A 24,075-nucleotide genomic window follows, 5' to 3' on the forward strand; every position below is an offset into this window, starting at 1 on the left:
AGTGTAAAATGTAGTTATAATTTCTTAGGAGAACAAGTCACGTAAACATCCCAGTTATCTTCTTGTTTTGGGGGTACATTTTCCTTGGACTACCTTTTCACTAAACATGTAGCCCTTTTGAGTATTTTAGTTTTTACCAGAATCCCAATAGGAAGCAAATGGATGGTTTGAGAAGCATTTATTTACATAGGATTGATTAAAATAAAAAGGTGTGGGTGGTAAATGGGAACTTAAGGCTGACTGCAGAGCACCACTCATCAGCACTAAGTCGAGAGGAGAGAGAGGTTCTTGGGACCTGAGAGAGTGGTACAGTGCAGCTTCCTTGGATAGAACAGGTGACTTGGTTTTATGGGACACAGCCAGTTCAACAGCAGCAGCAGCCAGTTCAAAACGACCTCATAGGGAGGGAAACAGGAGAATAGATACCTTGATTTCACCTTTCTCCAGGTTTTTGCCAGGGTTCCCTGTTGACTAAGCTCAACTAGAAGACACGGAGCAAGGGAGGCCAGTGATACAGGTGTAAAAGAGTGAATCTGGAGGATCAAAGAGTAGACTTTCAGCTCATGACTTTCTAGGTGGATATCTCATTTCTAATTCCTGTCCCCATAAAACTATCAAACTGCAAGCTCCTTGATAATGGAACTAGCAAACTCCCCCAGGAAACCCATCAGATCAGTCCATGCTACCTACCACCCTACTTGTAATTCTTTCTTAATTTTTTGACCCTGGAGATCTCTCTGACTTTCTTGTGCTCTCAGACATTTAAAAGGGTGTTTGTCATATTTTAAACATCTTATCTGACGCTTTAGAGTTGTCTAGCCCTGTGCAAGAAACTGTGTTTTCTAACACAGAAGACACAAATTATCTCACCCGATCTTATATATAGTCTCTGTCATTATTAACATTTTAAAGATGAAGAAACCAAGTTTGGGTTACTTTCTCAGGGGTCACAGAACTACTAAGCTTCAGACTAGAACACTGCCTCCAGAATCCAGGCTGTTTCTATGACAGGAAACACTGGATACAGGCATGCTGTGTGGCTGCTGTTTCGAAAACAGGAAGAAAAGAAGGGAGGGTGGGAAAGATAGAGGAAGGGAGGAAAGTTTATAAATTCAGCTAATACTAGGTCATCTGTAAGACTAACTGTGAAGCTCCAAAAAGAGAAGACCAAAAAAAGAAAAAAGAGTGTCAGAGAGTCATTAATATAAGAACTAGCATTAAAGTGTTATGTTTACAGGTTTTAATTTGACATTGATTCTTCCATGGAATCCATCATTAAGAGACTATGAATCCTGATCATTTATTTCTCTTTGAACAATGAGACTTGAAACAAAAATACTCTGATTTAAAATTATCTGAGTACCATTACCATGTTACTTCAAAACAGAATTAAAAGGCTCCAAATAAAATAGTCAACAGACACGTTAAAAGAAAAAAAGCAACATTTAAAAGTCTAGAAAAATCCTCAGTTTAAATTCAGACCCAAGTGAGAGAAGTTGATGTAGAGCACAGAGAAGAAATTCTGATTCCTGATTATGTTGAATCAGGTCACATAGCTGCCTCATGCATAGAAGAAATTAATAGTGAAGAAATTAAAACTTAATAATCAGAAATTCTGATTCCTGATTATGTTGAGTCAGGTCACATAACTGCTTCATGTGGAGAAGAAATTAAAAATGAAGAATATTAGGCCAATTATATTTTAAAATTTTCATTTTGCAAAAGCAAAGAAAAATCCTGCTTCTTTGAGAAATTAATGCAAAGACAAAAAAATAAGGGCAGGAGGGAAGATTTTAAAAAAAAGGAAAAGAAAAAGGACCCCTGCCCCACCTCCTGGAATGCAGTAAAATACATTCTACATGAAAGGCCAAATAGTCCAAAAATGTCAGGAGTATGGATAGCTAATATAGGCTTAAAACTGAATTAATTTTGGAAGGCTATTCAGAAAATACTGCTTAGGAAAAGTAATCAGAATTGATAGAAAAAAGGGAGTTAAAAATAAGAAAAAGGAAAATTTCTGATATGTATACATTAAAATATAATCTGGGGAACTTCTATTTAGGGAGTATACTTTTTATATTAGACCACATTATCAATATTTTGTGATCATCAAAAGCATAGTTTATAGTGTGTGGAGGTAATTTGCTTTAAGGCATACTTTAAAATAAGGAAATTGAATTCTGTAGATAAGAGATGAAGAGATGCTTAGACTAAAAACCAAAATACTTGACAAAGGTCCATATTCAGATTCTGAGTCAAGAGAAAAGATCAAGCTTGTAAGATATCAGACATGGAGATACTAACTTGATACTGCTGAGCACACTAATAAACTTAATATGAGGATGTCAGGTTAAATACATTTTACTACTATGTTGGCCAAAGGGGGCACGTTCTAGAATGAGAGTGACAGATGGAAAGCTCAATACAGAGACTAGATGGTAAAGACTGGGGTTTCAACAAAAAAAAACATCATTTCAGTGAGCATTTGGTTTGAGAAATTGCTGATATGATTTTCCTCTCATCTAATTGCATTGGAAAATATTATTTTGATAGGTTTAGACTGCTTCATGTTTAATATATTTAAAAGTGTGTTTGTTTTATAAGATGAGGAATGTTCAAATTATGGTCTGAATGTTAGTGAAAGCATTAGTCACTTAGTCGTGTCTGACTCTCTGAGATCCTGTGGACTATAGGGCCCACCAGGCTCCTCTGTCCATGGCATACTCCAGTCAAGAATACTGGCTGGCTTATTATACTTAACATAATGTCCTCTAGGTTCATCAATGTTATTGTAAATGGCAGAATTTCCTTCTTTCTTTCTTGATGCTGAATAATATTCCTTTATGTGTGTGTGTGTGTGTGTTTATACTAAGTGTTAGTTGCTCAGTTGTGTCTGACTCTTTGCGACCCCATGAACTGTAGACCACCGGGCTCCTCTGTCCATGGAATTCTCCAGGCAAGAATTCTGGAGTTGGGTTGCCATTTCCTTCTTTAGGGGATCATTCTGACCCATGAATCAAACCCAGGTCTCCTGTACTGCAGGCAGATTCTTTACCGTCTGAGCCACTGGGGAAGCCCCATATGTGTATATATGATAAGTAATGTTACATGTCACATTTTCTTTATCTGTTCATGCATCCATAGATAATTAGATTATTTCCACGTCTTTTGATACTAGCCATAGTAACAGATGTAAAGTGATATCTCATCATGATTTTGATTTGTCTTTCTCTGATGAAAAATAATGCTGAGACATTTCTCAAAAAGAGACATACAAATGGCCAACAGGCACTATATGAAAGGCAGGAATACTTTTAAGGCTTTTAATAAATGTTGCTAAATAGACATCCATCAACTTTAAACTGATTCATGTTCTCTACCAGCTATTTATGATAATATAGATTTATAATTTTTTGATCTTGACAACCTAATTTTCATTTCTTTGATTACCAAGAAATTAGAAAATGTTTCCGTAAGTTTTCTGATCACTTCTCCTTTCATTATTTGTAATTTTGCATCCTTTGCTTAGTTTATTCACAAAGTATTTTTATTTTTTACTAATTTGTTAAAGTCATAAAAGTAAGTTATTATCTTATTTCAAAAACATTTGTTGAAAATATTTTTCTCAGTATATTTTTCTTAGTATGTTTTCCCTTTAATTGCAAAATAAACAGCTATAGAAATTAAGAAATTAACTTTATAGTTAATACAAAGCATTCTTAATAGTATCTAATAATGTTTTCAAATTTTGTCAATAGTTTTTAAAAACTTAAAAAAAAATTTAAACCAGGAATAAGTGAGGGCTTATCATACAGGTTAGGTCTTTTTTGTCTCTTTTTAATCTACAACAGTCCCTTATCTTTTTTCTCCCACAACACTGACATTTTTGAAGAGACCAGAACAGCTGTCCAGTAAAATGTTTCACATTCTGAATGTGTCTATTACTATGTGATACTATTTTACTCACATATACAAATTTAAAACTTTAAAATTTTTAAATGTGTCAAACATTTTACATGTGGTCTTGGCTTTCGTATCATTTTTAGAAAGGCCTTTCCCATTACAATTATATGAAAGTGTATCTCTATTATTTTCCAGTACTTTTATCAAGTTTTACACTTAAATCTGTAACCCTTCTTATTTTGGTAAAATTTTGAACAGATTCCTTAATAGATCTACCATGACACTTGAGAAAATTAAGTAAATTATTAGGTGATGATATTGACAACCAATCCTGTGTGTAATACTAACATGAACAAGCTTTTATGTAAAGCAACCATAAATCATACAGGTAATGTTATTTAAGTGTCATACAGTTATTTTCTTTGTCAGGTTTCAGATATTGAATCAAATAGAAACCGCATCAAAGAGAGGGGAAGATTGTGATTACAAAATAATCAGTATTCAATTTTATGTCCACCATTTATTCTATTTCATTATTTTCCCCCCAAAAGACTCACTAGTATTCTTCAAAATAGCAGAGTCTATAATTCTGATCATAGTGAGTGATGATTTCAAATATAGTTCATTTAAATGAAAATGAGGAAACAGAGCCATTATCTCCAAACTTACTACTTATACAGAATGTAAATTGGAATTGATGTATCAGTGAATAATTTCTATCATCACAGAAACCACTCTGTTCTTACTAGTACATTGGATGGCAATATTTCCAACATCTTCATAATTAGGACTAAGATTCTTTCTGACAGGATTTTCCTGATCATTATGTTATAATTTAGCTAACTTTAAAGGAGAATTAAATTACTTTTTTCTTATGAAACATCCTGACTTATGTTTACATGTTTTTAATATTAGATTTGGTTTACTGAGGGGCAGTAGCCAATGATGGGAAATACTTAAGATAAAATGCTTTGCAATTTTTATGAGTACCAGCTGAGAAGCTGTGGTTTGTAACCTCAGGAAACCTGACTTTCAAAATGTCTGCTCACCAGAAAGCTAAAATTAAAAAGACAGCCAATACCTAGCTTTGGTGAGAGGAATTTCTATATGTTGATCTTGGGAGTGTGATTGGTACTACCCCCTTTCAAGAAATACATGGCTCTATTTACTCAAGCTAAATACACACCTAGTCTATGATCTGGCATTTACTCTTCAGCATTTCCCCAAGAGAATGGAAAATGTATGTCTACCAAAACATATACAAGAATATTCGTAGCAGCTTTATTCATAATAGCCCCACACTGGAAAGTGGATAAACCGTGGTACATTCCTACCATGTAATATTATACTCAATTTAAGAAATTCGTCCTACATGCAACACATGGATACATATCACAGATATGCTGTATGATTTCATTTGCATGAACTCTAAGAACTGATAAAAGTAATCAATGGTGATACCTACAATAGTGGTTATTTAGCATTGGGGGAATGAGGTTGAGTGAGAAAAGGTATGAGGGGAATTTTTGGGGTGCTGGGAATGTTCTACTTGCCGATGTAGATGGTGGTTCACAGGTGTATTCACATGTAGGAACTGCATAAACTATACACTTAAGATGAGTGTATTAACTCACTGTTCCACCTCATATGACAAAAAATTCTGTTGTTACTGTAGAAAGTTAGAATAAATATATTGAAGGTTCTTCCAGCTTAAAAGAATTCTTCATCCCGTGTCCCCTTCCAGTACCTGCCTCTCTCTGTCCTTCCCTTTACAGTCAAAGTTCCTTCAAAGATGTGTGTATTCACTTTATTTCTAATCTCTCAACCACTTGATTTAATCACTCTCCTCCCCCTACCCCATCACCCTTTCCAAGGTCCCTACTATTCCTGCTATCAAATCGAATGGACTATTTTCCATGATTTTATGACCTCTCTGGAGCATTCCCCATTCTTGGTTTCCTTTCCCTTGACACCCTCATCCTTGCTCCTGTTATGCTGTTTCACTTGGTTTCACTCCTACCTCTCAGGGTGTTGCTTGTTAGTCCCTGTTCTGGCTCTTCTATCTGTCTGTCCTTAATTTTGATGTCCCTCAAGATCCTGCCCAGGCAATCAGTTCAGTTCAGTTGCTCAGTCGTGTCCGACTCTTTGTGAGCCCATGAATCGCAGCACAGGACAGCCAGGCCTCCCTGTCCATCACCAACTCCCGGAGTTCACTCAGACTCACGTCCATCGAGTTAGTGATGCCATCCAGCCATCCCATCCTCTGTTGTTCCCTTCTCCTCCTGCCCCCAATCCCTCCCAGCATCAGAGTTTTTCCCAATGAGTCAACTCTTCGCATGAGGTGGCCAAAGTACTGGAGTTTCAGCTTTAGCATCATTCCTTCCAAAGAAATCCTAGGGCTGATCTCCTTCAGAATGCACTGGTTGGATCTCTTTGCAGTCCAAGGGACTCTCAAGAGTCTTCTCCAACACCACAGTTCAAAAGTATCAATTCTTCGGCACTCAGCTTTCTTCACAGTCCAACTCTCACATCCATACATGACCACAGGAAAAACCATAGCCTTGACTAGACGGACCTTTGTTGGAAAAGTAATGTCTCTGCTTTTGAATATGCTATCTAGGTTGGTCATAACTTTCCTTGCAAGGAGTAAGCGTCTTTTAATTTCATGGCTGCAGTCACCATCTGCAGTGATTTTGGAGCCCAGAAAAATAAAGTCTGACACTGTTTCCACTGTTTCCCCATCTATTTCCCATGAAGTGATGGGACCAGATGCCATGATATTCATTTTCTGAATGTTGAGCTTTAAGCCAACTTTTTAACTCTCTTCTTTCACTTCCATAAGAGGCTTTTTAGTTCCTCTTCACTTTCTGCCATAAGGGTGGTGTCATCTGCATATCTGAGGTTATTGATATTTCTCCTGGCAATCTTGATTCCAGCTTGTACTTTCTCCAGCCCAGCGTTTCTCATGATGTACTCTGCATAGAAGTTAAATAAGGGGGGTGACAATATACAGCCTTGACGTCCTCCTTTTCCTATTTGGAACCAGTCTGTTGTTCCATGTCCAGTTCTAACTGTTGCTTCCTGACCTGCATACAGGTTTCTCAAGAGGCAAGTCATCTCACATTATATTATACACTCTTCATGACCCACCTTACCTGTCCCCACTACTTCCATTTATATTTGTAATGTTTACTTTCAGCCGAGTCCACTTACTGAAGTCCAGGTTCACGTATCTAACAGCCATTAGGCATTTCCATTTTGATTTCCCAAAGGTGCTCCTAGTTTGACCCTGCCCTCAAATCTTTCCCTCCTGTATTCCCTACCTCAATGAATGATACCCCTGATCAATCATATGACCAAGCCAGAATTTTATGGGTTATTCTTAATGCATTCCCCTTTCTTTCCTCAGATGCTGTTAACCACTTTGATTCTATCTTTTGAGTTATACTCAGTTTCCTCTGCTTATTTCCATTTCACTACATTAACAGAGTTCAGTTTAACATCGCTACATAAACCACACTAACATCTTCCTAAATTTAGACCCCCTTCCAAGTTATTCTCCACAGTTGGGCCAAAGTGAACTTTCCACAAGTACTCTGTGAGAACTGTTCCATATATATGTATAATTGACAGATTCATGAGAGGGGATGAGCTCCACATCCTTCCACATATTGATCCAGCCCCCTACCTCCAGAGTAAACTTTCTAAAATGCCAACTTGATCATATTATTCCTTGCTTAAAACTCTTCAATGGCTCCCCATTACCTTTAGGATAAAATTCAACTGCTTATATGGCTTACAACATGGTTCTAGATTACGTTTTCAGTCTAATCTCTCTCCTGCTCATTGATTACTACACTACAGCCTTATATTAAAACTACTTTCAGTTCTAAGATGTGACATCATTTCTTGCATCTCAGGGCCTTTGCACCTGCTCTTCCACTGGAAGCCACACTTTTCTCATTTATCCTCTCCAACTGCTATACTTACTTAGTCTCAGATAGCAACATAATTTTCTTTGGCAGATTCTCCCTAAAATCCCTAACTTGCATTAAGTGCCATCCATCCCTGTGAGATACAATACACCCTATGTTTACCCCTCAGATGACATGTGTGTTACTGAAATATCATCACCTGTTAGAGGCTCTCCATCTCCCACTGCAGAGTAAGCAGGGGCTCTGACCTGTTCACTTTTGTGCCCCAGTGCCTGATACAGTGCCTGACACATTGGCTTCATACTTGTTAAATGAAGGGTAAGTCAACCATTTAAAAAGTACTACATATTAAACATTATTAGTGTATACACATAATTGTGCTACTAACGGAAGTAGTAGAGAGTCAGGGGTGTCTGAAGCATTATCTTTTTCACATTCATGAAAGCGGAACCATATTTAAAAGTTTTTTTTTTTTTTTTCACATATTCAAAGTCTACCTGTTGTACAGAGATACCAAAGACTTTGCTTACAGAAATTAAACTCGGAACTTACAAATAGTGATTGAAGACCATGACTTAAAGGCCTCTGCCCTCCCCTCTTCTCTGTTCTTGACAGGAGGCATAGAGGGAGGACCCTTTTCTCCACCCTCCACACCTGTCATGTTTGTTTAGCACGGACCTCCTGGCAACAATTCCTCTCCTTGCTCCACCCGTGCAGCTCCTACAGATCTGGCATTTTCCTTCATGACCCTGCTTCCCTAGACACAGTAATTAACAGAGGTGGACAGCAGACGTAAGTTGTTTCATCATAGAATCCATTGCCTGCCCCCAGCTGATTAACTGAGGGATGGGAGCAAGTCTGTTCTTTATCTGGGATTTTTTTCTTTTACACTTTCTCTCCAGGTGGAGGAAGCTGGTCTTGAGTGAGGGGATGAACTCCTCATGGTGTTTAAGTTCTGGATCCAATTATTCTGAAAGTTATTCTTGAATGGACAGGGACGTCCCTATCCTTCCTACATCTGACTTCAACTCTTTCATAGTTATTGCACCAATTAATTTTCTTTTTGGCATAAACTAGTCTACTGCTGGTTTCTGTCTCTTGTAGTTGAAAGAATTTTGTCTGATTTACAGTGAAATGTTTCTGTCTTTGCTGAAACTACCACAAGGAAGCTCCCCAAACATCTCACAATCTGGCTAAGTAATCAATACACAAACTATAGATAATACGGTTCTAGTCTACCAGCAGACGTTTTTCCTAGAATAAACCTTGTATTGTGTGCATGCCCACAGAGTGACTCCTCCTCCATTTTACTTGTCCAGAGGGTGACCCTTTGAGAAAAATTCTAGTCATTGCCCTATTTTTGGCTCTAAAATGATGATTATTTTCAATGTGTTTTTCTGCTATGTGTTAATTCTCCTCAGTTGTCTAGTACTTTTATACTAAAGCTTCTTATGCAAAGTAAATAGGATGGGAAGTCCTTTGGTCACAGTTATAAAGGTCTTTGAGTATTTGGTCACACTTAAGTAGACTTTCTATGTTTTAAGACATGTTCTCTTGCAAGAGTTATATTTTTCTAGATATATCATATGCACTCAAAGCATATTATGACATTCCAATGTGGGGATGTGCCTCCTGTTATGGATCAGAAATAGGACATCAGTGAAAGGACTTCCACATGGAAGGAGATGTCTGGAATGAGATACAGGAATTCTCCCCAAACACTGACTTCAGAGCTGTCCGAGGCCATACGGGGATGGGCGTGTACAAGAGACAAGCATCACATGCTTAATAACTTTGTGTTTATTTTTTCAGTTCCTTTTTTTATATTATAGTTTATTAACTATGTTGTGTTAGTTTCAGGTGTACAGCAAAGTGATTCACTTATACATATAAATGCATCTATTCTTTGTCAAATTTGTTTCCCATTTAAGTTATCACAGAGTACTGAGCAGCGGTCCCTGTGCTATATACAATGTCCTTGTTGCTTATCTATTTTAAATATAGCAGTGTGTACATGTCAATCCCAAACTCCCAATCTGTCCCTCCCTGCCACCCTTCCCTCCTGGTAACCATAAGTTTGTTCTCTAAGTCTGTGAGTCTGTTTCTGTTTTGCAAATAAGTTCATTTGTATAATTTTTTTTTAGATTCTGCATATAAATGATATCATATGAGGTTTGTTTTTCTCTGTCTGACTTCCTTCACTTGATAGATGATAATCTCCAGGTCCATCCATGTTGCTGCAAATGGCATGATTTCATTCTTTTTAAAGGCTGACTAATTTTCCATTGTATATATGTGCCACATCTTCTTTATCCATTCATCTGTTGATGGACATGTAGGTTACTTGATGTCTTGACTATTGTAAATAATGCTGCTATGAACACTAGGGTGCATGTATCTTTTTTGAATTATGGTTTTCTCCAGATACATGCCCAGGAGTGGGCTTGCTGAGTCATATGGTAGCTCTATTTTTAGTTTCTTAAGGAAGCTCCATACTGTTCTCCATAGTAGCTGTACCACTTTGCATTCCCACCAACACTATAGGAGAGCTGTCTTTTCTTCACATTCTCTCCAGCATTTATTTATTGTTTGTAGGCTTTTTGATGATGACCATTCTGACTGTTGTGAAGCGATATCTCATTGTAGTTTTGATTTGCATTATTCATTAATTTTTTGTGATGAAAATGTGATGTTATAGATGCTGATGAATTCTAGTGGTAAAATTCAGAGTATTCAATTCATGGTGCTGGAAGAAACATGTAAATTGGATACAAAAGTAATTGTGTATGTTAGCTTTTAGTGGTAAATCAAGTGATGCTCACATGGGAAGTAAAGAGTTAACAGTGGGTCTGGGATTCCTGCCCTCCTTATTAGGGGAAAGCGATTGACCTCAGCCAGAGCTACTTATAAACATGCTAATGGTATTTATTAGTAGAAAGATACCCAAGAGTCCCTATCTAAAATACTAACATTTTTTGGCAGCATAGACCTGGGCTGTCTAGACTGTGAATTATAAATAAACCAGCAGTTTATGGCTTGATGGGGGCATGGCTGGCTAGAGATTGGGAAGTAGTCATATGAGCATTTTCTAACTAAAAAAATGTAAAACTGGGAACCCCAAAATAAAAATGATGGTTGTGTGTGTGTGTGTGTGTGTGTGTGTAAGAACAGCATGTTCACATAAATTGTTTAGAACTCAGTTGTTAATCTGAAACCAAAACATATCCTAATGCAGGAAAAAGGGGCAGTTCTGGGAAGCTGCATCTGATGGACTCAGGCTTTTCCAAAGGTGAATAGGCATCGTCTGTGATGGGTTTTTGACAGAACCCTGTGTATAACTTGTAAAGCTTGGCTTTGGGTAAGATGTGTGATACACAGGGGTCCACTCTGACCTTTCAACTCTTTGGCTAACATATCATCTGAATACAAGAGATAAGAAGCTGCTGGTGAATGTGGCATATTAGAAGAGAGAAAGAGTATAAATTATTTATTAAAATAGTGCTATGAAAATTGGTTAATATTTAGAAATAAATGGATGCCTACTATAGATTATATACTAGAACAAGAAGTAAAAAGGAAAAAATCATTTAAAAATAGAATGAACAGAAAAATACATGAAAATATTTCTGATTTTGACTTAGGAAAGCTCTTTATAAGTAAAAAAAAAAAATCAAAAGATGAACTAGCAGAGAAAAGATTGACAAAGAATAAACTAAGGAACTGTATTTGCACTACATCTGACAAAGAGAATGAGATACTATTTTCAAATGAGATACACTGGCCACGCTTTAAGAGTAAGTTAACATCCTTCTGCTGCTGCTGCTGCTAAGTCGCTTCAGTCATGTCCGACTCTGTGCGACCCCATAGGCGGCAGCCCACCAGGCTCCCCCGTCCCTGGGATTCTCCAGGCAAGAACACTGGAGTGGGTTGCCATTTCCTTCTCCAATGCAGGAAAGTGAAAAGTGAAAGTGAAGTCGCTCAGTCGTATCCGACTCTTAGCGACCCCATGGACTGCAGCCCACCAGGCTCCTCCGTCCATGGGATTTTCCAGGCAAGAGTACTGGAGTGGGGTGCTATTGCCTTCTTCTGGTGGGAAGTAAATATGGTAGCCCCTGGGGAGAGAATGTGCTGTGAGCAGTGCAGCAAGCTCAAGGCCTCTGGCTGTTCTACTTATGGGGTCCACCCAGGTGTGTATGCAGCGCCACATTCTGCAGAGCTCCCTGTTGGTGACTGAGCACAGTGGGCCACTAGAACCCAGCCACTCCTTCCAGTGCAGGACTTCTTTGCTCAGGGGCTGCTCATGGACCTGGCTAAGACTTTTCCAGTGCTGCACTGCAATCTGAGGCTCTGCTCACCCATTCCTACTTCCCTCCACACTTCTTTCATAGGTGTCAGTCCTGCTGAAATCTTTTCCTTTGTACTTCTGCTCTTGCTCCCTTGTGTGTGTGTTAGTCGCTTAGTCGTGTTTAATTCTTTGCAACCCCATGGACCATAGTCAACTAGGCTCCTCTGTTCATGGGGATTCTCCAGGCAAGAATACTGGAGTGGGTTGCCATGCCCTCCTCCAGGGGGTTTTCAGACCCAGGGATCAAACTGCATCTCTTATGTCTCCTACATTGGCAGGCAGGTTCTTTACCACTAGCACCACCTGGGAACCCCTGTGCTCCTTTACCCTTCACAAATGTCTTCGCCAATAAATATCTGGCACACCTAACTTTATCTTAGTGTCTGCTTCCCAGACAATCTGAAGAAAATCACTTAGTACAATCTTTCTGGAAGTCATTATAGTAATACTCTTTGACCCACATTTCACCTCTAGAAATTGACACTAAGGAAATTAAGAGATATATTTGTAAATTTTATGACAGATTATTTGACAGTATTATTTATAACTGGCAAAAAATGGAAAATAAACTAATCATAAAGGATTGGATACATTATATCCTATAAAATGGTATACATGGTCTTAACTTTAAAGATATGGGATATAACTTATTAGACTTGTTAATGTAAAAAAATTTATAAGTGGTAAAATTTTATTAAATATGTAGACAAAAGAACAACGTATATATTCAAGATATATTTGTCCTTTTTTATTTAATTTCTAAATTCTGCAATGAACATATTATGGTAAAAATACTTATCATTTAACTTATATAGTACAGTTATAGGCATTTAGAAAACAAGAAAAATACTAAAACATAATTAGCAGTTATTCTTTGATGATATTTGAGTAATTTTATTTCTTCTTTACTCTCCTGAATTTTTCAAAATTTTCTAATATTATAAATAATCATTAAAATTAGATTTGACTGATTTTTTAAAACAATGCAAATCAACTTAAAATGGAGCTTGAACAATTAGACATCTGTGTTCAAAAATATAAACTCAGCCTATTCATCATACTTTTTACAAAACTTAGCTCAAGATGGATCACAGACCTTTATATAAAACATAAAACTGCAAAAGTTTTAAAAGAAAACACAGGAGAAAGTCCTTGTTCTTTTGGATTAGACAAAGAGGTTTTAAACAAGGCAACATCATGATTCATAAAAGGTTGATAAATTGAAGCTCATCAATAATTTTTTTAGATTGTTCTGTGAAAGACACTGTTGCTGCTGCTGCTGCTAAGTCGGTTCAGTCGTGTCCGACTCTTCGCAACCCCACGGACTGCAGCCTACCAGGCTCCTCCATCCATGGGATTTTCCAGGCAACAGTACTGGAGTGGGGTGCCATTGCCTTCTCCAGAAAAACACTGTTAAGAAATTGAAAATACAAACCTCAGACTGAAAAAAAATGTTTTCAAATTACGCACCTGACAAGAGACACTTATTCAGAAAATACAAAGAACTCTCAAAATTCAACATTTAGAAAACAAATGACTAAAATAACAAAAATTAAGCAAAATACTTAACCAGACACTTCACTGAAGATGAGATATGGATGAAAAGTAAACACATAAAAAGATGCTCAATATCCTTAGTCATTGCTGCTAAGTCACTTCAGTCGTGTCTGACTCTGTGTGACCCCATAGATGGCAGCCCACCAGGCTCCCCCGTCCCTGGGATTCTCCAGGCAAGAACACTGGAGTGGGTTGCCATTTCCTTCTCCAATGCATGAAAGTGAAAAGTGAAAGTGAAGTCGCTCAGTCGTATCTGACTCTTCGTGACTCCATGGACTGCAGCCTACGAGGCTCCTCCATCCATGGGATTTGCCAGGCAAGAGTACTGGAGTGGGGTGCCATTGCCTTCACCTATCCTTAGTCATTAGGGAAATTCAAATTAACAACATGAAATACCTCTATATGCTTTTAGAATGGCTAAAACAAATAAAAGCTAACAATACTACATGCTGGCAAGGAGGCACAGAGATTGCTATTCATACTGGCTGGAGTGCAAAATAGTACAGTCATTTGGGAAAACAGTTTGGCAGCGTCTTACAAAGCTAAATACATAATACATCATTGTCATGTGACCCAGACTTTCTACTCCTTGGTATTTACTGCAAATAAATGAAAATTATGTTTTCCCCAGAACCTGTATGTGAATGATTGCAGCAGTTTTATTCAGAAACACCCAAACTGGAAATAATCCAAATGTTCTTCACTTAGTTGATCAATAAATAAATGGTGGTATGTCTGTACGATGGAACACTACTGAGCGATAAAAAGGAATGACCATTCAATGACATGGATGATGTTCAAGTAGAATCAGGCAGAATCTCAGAGGAGTGAAAGAAGCCAGAGTTAAAAGATCACATGCTACGTGATTCTATTTATACGACATTTGACAAAGGCAATAATAGAGGGACAAAGAACAGATCAATGTTTGCCAAGGTGCTGGGGATTCCCAGAGGAACTGACTGTGAAAGGCAGCATGAGAGAATGCTTTGGAGTGATGGAACTCTTCTGTATCTTTAAAGAAACTTTATTTATTTATTTGGCTGCACCAGGTCTTAGTTGCAGCATGCAGGATCTAGTTTCCTGAGCAGGGATTGAACCTGGGACCCTTGCACTGAGAACTCAGAATCCTAGCCAACTGGACCACCAGGGAAGTCCCAACTCTTCTGTATCTTGATGTTGGTGGTGCTTAAATAACTGTATGCATTTGTCAAAACTTATAAAAATGTACAACAAAAAAGAAAATTTTACTCCCTGTGGTGTTGGAGAAGACTCTTTCTTCAGAGTCCCTTGGACTGCAAGGAGATCCAACCAGTCCATCCTAAAGGAGATCAGTCCTGGGTGTTCATTGGCAGGACTGATGCTGAAGCTGAAACTCCAGTACTTTGGCCACCTCATGGGAAGAGTTGACTCATTGGAAAAGACCCTAATAGTGGGAGGGATTGGAGGCAGGAGGAGAAGGGGATGACAGAGGATGAGATGGCTGGATGGCATCACCGACTCAATGGACATGAGTTTGAGTGAACTCCAGGAGTTGGTGATGGACCGGGAGGCCTGGCGTGCTGTGATTCATGGGGTTGCAAAAAGTCGGACATGACTGAGTGACTGAACTGAAGCTAAATAAATTTTCAAAAGATAAAAATTAAGTCGGGGCAATAAAGTGGAAATGTTTGGAAAATGTTAACTGTTGAAGCTGAAAAAAAAATTTTTTTTAATTAAAACTGATATAAATTAAAATTAGCTGTATGTATGGTTGAGGTTAAATAATGCATATTAATTAGGTTTATCAACCCTTAAAATTCATAAATCCACATGAAAACATGTTAAAGCAGAAGGAAAGAGGAGCTTTATAATTAATCAGTTGAGACAGTTATGTCCAAGGCTGTGATTTCCCTCCCTTCCCTTCATCTCTCACACTTCTCATGTGGCTGCCATCAGGCATTTAACACAAAGTGAAACTTCCCTGTGGGTCTTCATGTACCAGGCTTTGAATAGTCTATCAGAAAGCTTAGAATAGCAGTTTGACAGACCAGGCAGAGATAGTCTTTATATGATCATCTCTCTTATGGATTCTTGATAAAAGTCAAGAGTCTAACACTAAAATATTTCTGTGAGGGAATATCCATCATAATCTAGATCAAAATGGTAGCTTTTCTGGGGATCTGACTTGACCCAGGGATAGAACTGAGAGAAATTCATGGCTAACCTACTTCTAGGATATCTCTCTTGAATATAAATGATTTAGCCAAGCTTCTAGTGAGAAGTACAGCTCAGAGACTCCAAAATCCCTAGCAGGTACAGTAAAAGCTCTCTTATCCAGTGTTGCTGAGACTGATAATTGGGTGACCAGTACGTCAGCTCTAATTCTATATCTTAAATTGTTATTTTAAGCTGAGACATACATTTATGGTCACCCACCAGTTTTCTGATGAAATGCTAAGGTTTTCTTTTTGAATGTGGATTCATTGATCAGTGTTCTCCATTTGACAAAACCCCACACCCATAATAATCATCTCCAATTTCTACTTTCAATTTAAGTGCAGCAAGAACTTAAATACTTGTGATTCACACCAAGTGCAAAATCCTCCTAAAATTTTATGATTATTGTTCCTAGTGTTTTACAGTTGTCTTGTTCACGCCTACTTTGATAGTAATTTTTTCTCACGAGCTCACTTTTATGGTCCCTTTCTAAGGTATACAACTACTTAATTTGTATGTTAACAGGTCTCTTTTGCCCCTCCTATCTCACCAGTTTACAAAGTTAAAATTATAGCATAAACATGTTTGGAAACCAGCATAACTGACTCTTGATAAGCATATAACTCAACTGGATGGGGGTGTGCAGAAGTCCATAGCATGTATTTGATGGTTTCCAATGTGGGCATTTTGGGCTCAGTGGTAAAGAATCTGCCTGCCAATGCAGGAGACACAGGAGACATGGTTTAGATCCCTAGTTTAAGATCCTCTGGAATAGGAAATGGCAACCTAGTCCAGAGCTACAGTCCATGGGGTCACAAAAGAGTCGGACATGACTTAGAAACTAAAAAGAACAACAACAGTGTGGGCGTTAGGAGGTTTTACAGAAGAAACGGAGAGCTTCCCTTAATCCAGCAGGCTTAAGAAAGTGAAGGTCAGCTGGAAGGATACCTACAGTAGCTGAGGTGTAGCTGTTCTGTGTTGTTGGTTGACAGATGACATGTATGCTTCATATACATTTTGTTTTGAAATGTGAAGTGTCTTATATATATTCCTTGCTTTGGTGAAAAATCAACCCCTCTCTGAACAAAGATAAACTGCAGGAAGAAGTACAAACAGGTTTAAGATTTTCATACTACTACTACAACCTATTTGGATTTTTCTAAACTGTGAATGTACATGGCAATAAACACCAGAAGGAACATAATCATCCTGGTTAACACAATTTTTTTTTTCATGTTCTCCTCTCTGAGGATATCTAATGCTCACAAGGTCCCTCTGAGAATTTTCTTATTTCTCTATTCCCTCACTGTGATCATCATGTCCTGCTACCATTGAGGTTTGCCCACAGAAATCAGAAATACCTTGTTTTTACTGCTATGACTATAGGTTTCTGTCTTTAAATGTGGCCCTGTTCCAAGATTATGAGCATCCTTTTGGCTGTTCCTTGATATTTAATGAGGATATCCCCTACATGAAGAGGATATTAGGACTCCAATTCTGAAAGCCTGCTATACAGGGCAAGACTATTTTGATTTTGAGAGTTACACATTATTCTTTTCTGCAAAATATAGACTTGGTATCTCCACAGTATTTTTTTCAATTACGACTGCACCCCAAAGGTTTGTCTAAATGGATACCCCAGGCAATTAAGTCTCTGGCTCTTTTTTATGTTATACATTTTGATTCTGAGACTTTCTTCCAAAAGACTAGATTTTCACCTTTTAAAACACTGATATTGGTGTTGGCAAGACCATTTAATCTCCATAAAGGAAGAAGCGTTCATTCCTATCTGCTAGAGAAGGAGGGCGAAACATCTAGTTCAGTTTTAGACAGAAATGAATAGGAATTTGAGGATGTCTTACTTTGTGTTATTTAATATCTAAGTTATGTTTGACAGCTTTTTTGTCATTTAATGATCAGCTTTTATTTATAGCTTTTAAGCTGACCATGTGTTTTGCTCTTTGATTGTGATGGTGAGCTGGAGAGATGAGCCTGGTAGGAAGCATCTCTTCAGAAGCTATTCACTCTTGGGGTGAGAGCAGAATCAATCCTATCCCAAGCATTCATTCAGGTTTTTTTGCAGCATTATGCCCACCAGGGGATGCACTGAATATATGGCACTGAGACTGGGATCAGGCATCTGATGTATTCACCTACCCTGAAAGAGAAATGTGCACACTGGAGTGGGTTTCTTTACGGTCTAAATCAGGATGGTGATAAATACATGCTTCTAAGGCACAGGAAAACTTCTTGGCACCCATGTCAATAGCTATTGTTTCCATTTCCTCACCTCCTGTTTCCTCTTCAACCCTCCAATCTGGACTTCTGTCCCTACCACTCTGCCAGCTGCTCACATCAAGGTCACCAAGAACCTCTCTCTCACGAAATCCCCTGCTTCTCTTACTTGACATTTCAGTAGCAGTTGACACAACAATCACATCTTGCATCTTTAAAAAAAAAATATTTGTTTATGTATTTACTTGGCTGTGCTGGGACTTAGATGCCGCAGGCGAATCTTTAGTCTCAACATGCAAACTCTTAGTTGCGGCATGTGGGATCTACTTCTTCAACTTGGGATCGAACCTGGGCCCCCTGAATTGTGAGTGCAGAGTTTTAGCCACTGGACCAGCAGGAAAGTCCCCACACCTTCCATCTTGAGACACTTTTTATCTTGAGTCAAACCCTAAATTCCTGGCTCCTCCTCAGTCATGTTGCCTGGGTCTCTCCTTTCTTTCTAAACATGCTCAGCCCGGAGTTCTCTTCTGTTGTCTATTTACATTACCTCTCTAAGTGAACTCATCCAGTCCCAAAGTTTTAAATACCACCTCCATGCCAATGATTTCCAAATTTAAATTTATAGCCCTGACCTTTCCTCTGAGCTCCAGGCTTGTTCCAATGGACATTAGCTTCTAATGGATATTAATGGATGCCTAAAGGAATCTCAAAGTTATTATGTTCAAACAGAGCTTTTCATTTTTTGCTCTCTCATTCCCCGAAGTGTGCCTCACCTAGACCTCCCTGTTTCCTGTCAAGGCGTTCCCATCCGGTCAGCTGCTCAGGCCAAAGACAAAGGACTCCTGTTTGACTCTTTTCCTTTCATCTCCCACCTCCATGTCACCCTCTCCAACCTTCAGTCCATCTGGAAATCCTTCTGCCTTCACCTCTAAAATAAGCCACTCCTACCTGAGCAACTGATTTTTCTCTTGCCCTCTAAAGTCTTCTCCCACATATTTAAAAACACAAATCTCATTCTCCAGTGGCTTTTCACTGCAGTTTTGAATCAAATCCACTCCTATCTGTTACCTCATGAGGCCTTGCTGGGTTGGCTTCTAGCTCCCTCCTTGACCTTACCTGGCCCTGCTTTTCCACCCTCTCCGGTCTGTCAGATTCTAGAACTCGCCAAGCTTCTTCTTGCCTCAGGGTTTTGGCACTTTCTTCTCCTCCCGCCCGAAATGCTCTGCCCCAGATCTTTGCAGGGCTAGTTCCTCTTACTATTCAAATCTCATCTCAAATATCACCCCCAAAGAGAGGACTTCCCTGACCACCCAAACCAGCTGCCTTCCCCTTGCCCTGGATGTGACACGCTCGTCCTGTTATCCTTTTATATTATCATCTTTTTACAGGTACCACTTTTCTAACTATCTTGCCTGTTATCTTATTTGTCACAAGTCTCCTCTATAAATTCCATGAGGGTGTAGCACTGTATCACATCTACTTTATTTCCTGAGGTATCCCTGCTGCCTGGTACACAGGTGCTCAGTAAATCTTTGTTGAAAGAGTAACTGTAGTTCAGAAATAGGTGTGAGAAACAGATCGGAGTAACCTCCAACTCTTACTTGGGGCAGTTTTACTGCAGTGTGTTAAATTACAAAGAGGCCTAAAGCTTTGAATGGGTGTGAGATTTTTCTTAATATCCAGACCTCTTGAAGGTATATAATTTCATTTATAAAAGAAAATTTCAGGTGATGATCTCCTTATTTAACTCCTTAACCTGCCACTTTTAAGGTCCGTGGTTCTCAATGTTGGTTGCCTGCTGGAATCACCTGGCTGGCTTGAGTCTCACGCATAGAGATGCTGATATGGATGTGTGTTGTAGCCTTAGCATCAGTGGTTATTAAAAGCTTTCCAGGTGATTCTAGTATGCGACCAAAGTTGAGAATCCTTGTTCTAGGAGATATTTTTGGACTTCATGAAATGTTTTTCCAAAGCCCATGAAATCTGAAAAATAGAGCCATCTAGTATGTGAGGTTTCCACAGCTTTTTATTCATTAATACAACCATGGTAGAAAATGCCTATTTTATCCTGGTTGAGTTTCAGTATCACCAACAACAACAGTCTCCCTAAAGCTGAGAAGGCAACAAAAAGAATGCATTTCAGAAGCAGTAAGAAGAGAACTGAATTCAGGTAGGAGATGATGTTCCACGCAAGAGATAAGAAATGAAGGGGTTACATATGTGGTTCAATGGAGAAACTGGTATGATTGGACCATTTCAACTGATGGAAGAGTTCTCAAGGATGACAACCAGGGGATACTCGGGCAGGAGGAGAGATTAACTGGTAACAGCGGTGTCTTGGGGCAATGACACAGGAGCAGTGGTCTCTATTTCAATCAGTATGTGTATAGGATGAAGCTATGAGAAAAGAGATCCAGAGACACAAGAGCCAAGAACAATCCTGGGGGGGGGGGTTGTCTGATAAAATCAGTGATTCAGGCTGCAGCAGAGGCTGACGCAATAGCAGACGTGAGACAAACCCCCAGCTACTCAAACGTACCAGAGCAGAATGGCCTGGAAAGGAAGGGTGTAGGGTCTGGGAGGGTCAGACTCCTCGAAGAAGGTCGGATGTGGACTAAAGGTAAGAGCAGTGCCACTGGGACTGGAGAACAGAGAAATTTTGTTTCATTATTTCTAGAGGTATTTCAGCAGCTGATGCTTTTACTTTGTGAAGTAGGAGACTAGATCATCACTCTTTTTACTCATTGTTTTTAAATGGAAATGGCCTTCCGAATAGTTAGAAAAGCAAACACAGACGCTCTAACAATTCAACTTCCTGAAACAAAAGGTTATTATTTTGACACTTGAAAAGGTATTTACACAATTTCTTCTAAGAGTAAATGCTCTTTATAAAGCCCATTCTGCCTCTCTCTGCTTTACAGATGAAGCCCCATTGTTCTAGGGAGTGCTTTCTGTTTTGGTTTATAAAAAACAGACATGGGGCTGATACAACCCAGGTTCAGCTTCAGGAAAAAAGGATATTGCAACAAATTGTGGTAGTGCTTGCATGGTTTAGATAAAGATTTAAACAATGATAACATTAAGTCATTACACACCTCTTTCCATTTACGGCTCCAGCTCCATTTTTATCATCAAAATTAGCCTGACTTTTAGTATAAACTTGTCTTGGGTGAGCTCCTTTCTTTAATTTTTCTGAAAGGCAATGAGCATGCCCAAAAGATTTATGAAACAATTTTCAAGACCTAAGTTTCTCTCTAAAAACAGCACTTAACCAGTAAGGAATTTTTATACTTTAGCTGTGTGGATATGTACATAGCAAGAAAAGGGGTGGGGAGGGGGGTACCTAACAGGTAGGAAACCAGGGATAGAACAGGAGGTGAATTTCCAAGATGATGCACATTTTAAACACTGTCTAACCATATTAGTCTCTTTACTACCCCAATGTTGTCACTACAGGGATTCTGTAAATTACCTACGTCCCCTATGTGGTTTGAAAAATGAGACTATCTCTAATTCTTACATTGCAACATACTTACACAGGGACTCAAATTCATACATGCAAGAACAGGCCCATCACACACAGGGACAAACAAGATCTATTTTTAAAGGGTGTATGAATCTTTCATTTTGAAATCCCAGAACGGGGTACTGGAAGCCTCAGTGCCTAGTACACACAGAAGTGCATGATAAATATAGGCAGAATGACTGAATGAACAAGGAGGGCATTTCCAGAGTATGGCTGACAGCAGCCGTGACCCTGCTGCTTGGGGTGACTCTTTATGCAGTGGAGCTGGACTGGAACACTAAGGAGAGTGTAAACCCACAGACCTCCGAACTCGGGAGATGGCAGATAACAAACTCCCCAGGTGCAGAGTCCTGGTTTCTTCTCATTCTTCTCAAATTGATGTCTCCAATGACTTTTGAGTCATGATCCACAAATTTTTTTAATTAAAAAAATGAATGTAGGTATTTTTATAATAGCTTGTAATTTCCTTAGGAACCTGTCTTATGAGGTTTTTTCCCCTAACACTGCAGGACAATAGAAAAATACACATACATCTTTTAAACCACTGTTGTTTTGCAGGAGACATTAGTCCTTTCTTTTATTGTTCAACATTCAACCTGTCTTACCTAGTAAGAGATTCCCCATTATCAGTGGTGCTGAGGGGTCACAATGTCCTGCTTCCCATTATGGAAGCTGATGCAGGGCAGTCACTCTCCCTTTACTCCCTGCAGCCAGGGTGCTAGCAGCAGATGAGCAGTTGGGCAATCTTTCCAGGTCTCTGAAACTCAAGTGTGACCCAAGAGGAAGGGGTGATTAGGCCTCATTTGGGGCAGCAGTGTCCGTCAGTGGCATTAGCCAAGGCAACATCCTGGCCGGCCTGTTTTTGATATGTAGCCCACACAGTCTCCTCGGTTTACATCTATTTTCCACACCCTCCCTCACACTACTGATTGTATGATCTCCCCATCAACATTCCAAAATATCCTTCTATTTGCTTAAGATGTCCAGAGCAAGCTGCTCTTGCTTGCAACAAAAACCCAAATTGATATAATTACTGATCAATAACAGAATAGTTCCTGGCAGTTATTAAAAAATGAAGAGGGAAGCAAAAATGATAAATTATCAAGTAAGTTTGAACCACATTCAGATATTATTTATGTTCTTCCAATGGTGGCACCAGAGGAAGTCTAGTGGCCTGTGAGTCAAGAGGTCATGAGTTTAAGAACTGACCTTGCCATTTACTATGTGACCTTGGGTAAAACACTTAATCTCTAAGAATCTCCATTTCCTCACCTACAGCACAAGAATAAATCCATCACATAGGTATGTTCTAAGGACAATAGGAGACTATTTTTATCATTAAAGGAGTATTAAATCTTAAAGCTATTTTTATCACTCCAGGCAAACAAAATCTCTTCTATAGAATCTCATCTTGTCCACCAGTTCAGTTCAGTCGCTCAGTTGTATCTGACTCCTTGTGACTCCATGGACTGCAGCATGCCAGGCTTCCCTGTCCATCACCAACTCCTGCTCATAATCCACATCTATTACCTATTTCCTCGTTTCTTCTTTGGCTTCAAATTCTTGTTCAAAAAATACTTTATATTATTACTTCCAGTGTAAGCAATAAAGCAAAAACTAAGTTAAAAATATGAGTGGATGACTTCCTTGTTTCTTAGTTCAACAGCTGAGTTTATATTTGACCCAACTGAGGCCACTCTCCTACTGAAAAACATATAGCTACTGCTAAGTCACTTTAGTCGTGTCTGACTCTGTGTGACCTCATAGACAGCAGCCCACCAGGCTTCCCCGTCCTTGGGATTCTCCAGGCAAGAACACTGGAGTGGGTTGCCATTTCCTTCTCCAATGCATGAATGTGAAAAGTGAAAGTGAAATCGCTCAGTTGTGTCCGACTCTGTGTGATCCCATGGACTGCCGCCTACCAGGCTCCTCTGTCCATGGGATTTGCCAGGCAAGAATACTGGAGTGGGGTGCCATGCTCAAACCATAGTTTGTTTGCCTGTTGATCATCACATCCTTCAAAGCTACTGTTTGAACTTTGGCTTCTACCTAAAATTTGTGACTGAAACATGTTTTCCCAGTTTCTTGATGTCATTTAGTATAGAATTAAAGTCCTGCCCATGGAAGCTCTTAAGTGGATACAAATGGAAGCTTTCTGGCCATGTACTGCAGGCACAGCTAAAAGAAGACTGTGAAAACTGAGGCAGAAAAAGGGAGGTGGTGTGATGCTGGCCTAGCAAGGATTACAGTCTGAAATATGGTCATTGGTCTTAGATGATGTAACATAAATTGTTTCTGGGCAGCTGATGTAACTCTTCCAGCTGAGGGCAGGAAAAAGAGGGGAAGAAGAGAGGGTCCCATGTTGGGGCTCCCCCCAT

General features: G+C 39.0%; 1 protein-coding gene and 1 long non-coding RNA gene across 2 annotated transcripts in view; one reads left to right on the top strand and one right to left on the bottom strand.

Annotated features, from left to right (window-relative positions):
* Positions 1-24,075, bottom strand: part of LOC102398570 (regulator of G protein signaling 7 binding protein) — a 105,216-nt gene that overhangs the window by 54,799 nt on the left and 26,342 nt on the right. The window lies entirely within an intron of this gene.
* The window catches only part of LOC123330523, an 80,781-nt gene that overhangs the window by 42,165 nt on the left and 14,541 nt on the right, over positions 1-24,075 (top strand). The window contains exon 2 of the long non-coding RNA XR_006546482.2: positions 8,454-8,630. This is a non-coding gene — a long non-coding RNA (uncharacterized LOC123330523). The remainder of the gene's footprint in view (positions 1-8,453; positions 8,631-24,075) is intronic.

Source organism: Bubalus bubalis, chromosome 19, assembly GCF_019923935.1.
Source record: "Bubalus bubalis isolate 160015118507 breed Murrah chromosome 19, NDDB_SH_1, whole genome shotgun sequence".
NCBI lineage: Eukaryota > Metazoa > Chordata > Mammalia > Artiodactyla > Bovidae > Bubalus > Bubalus bubalis.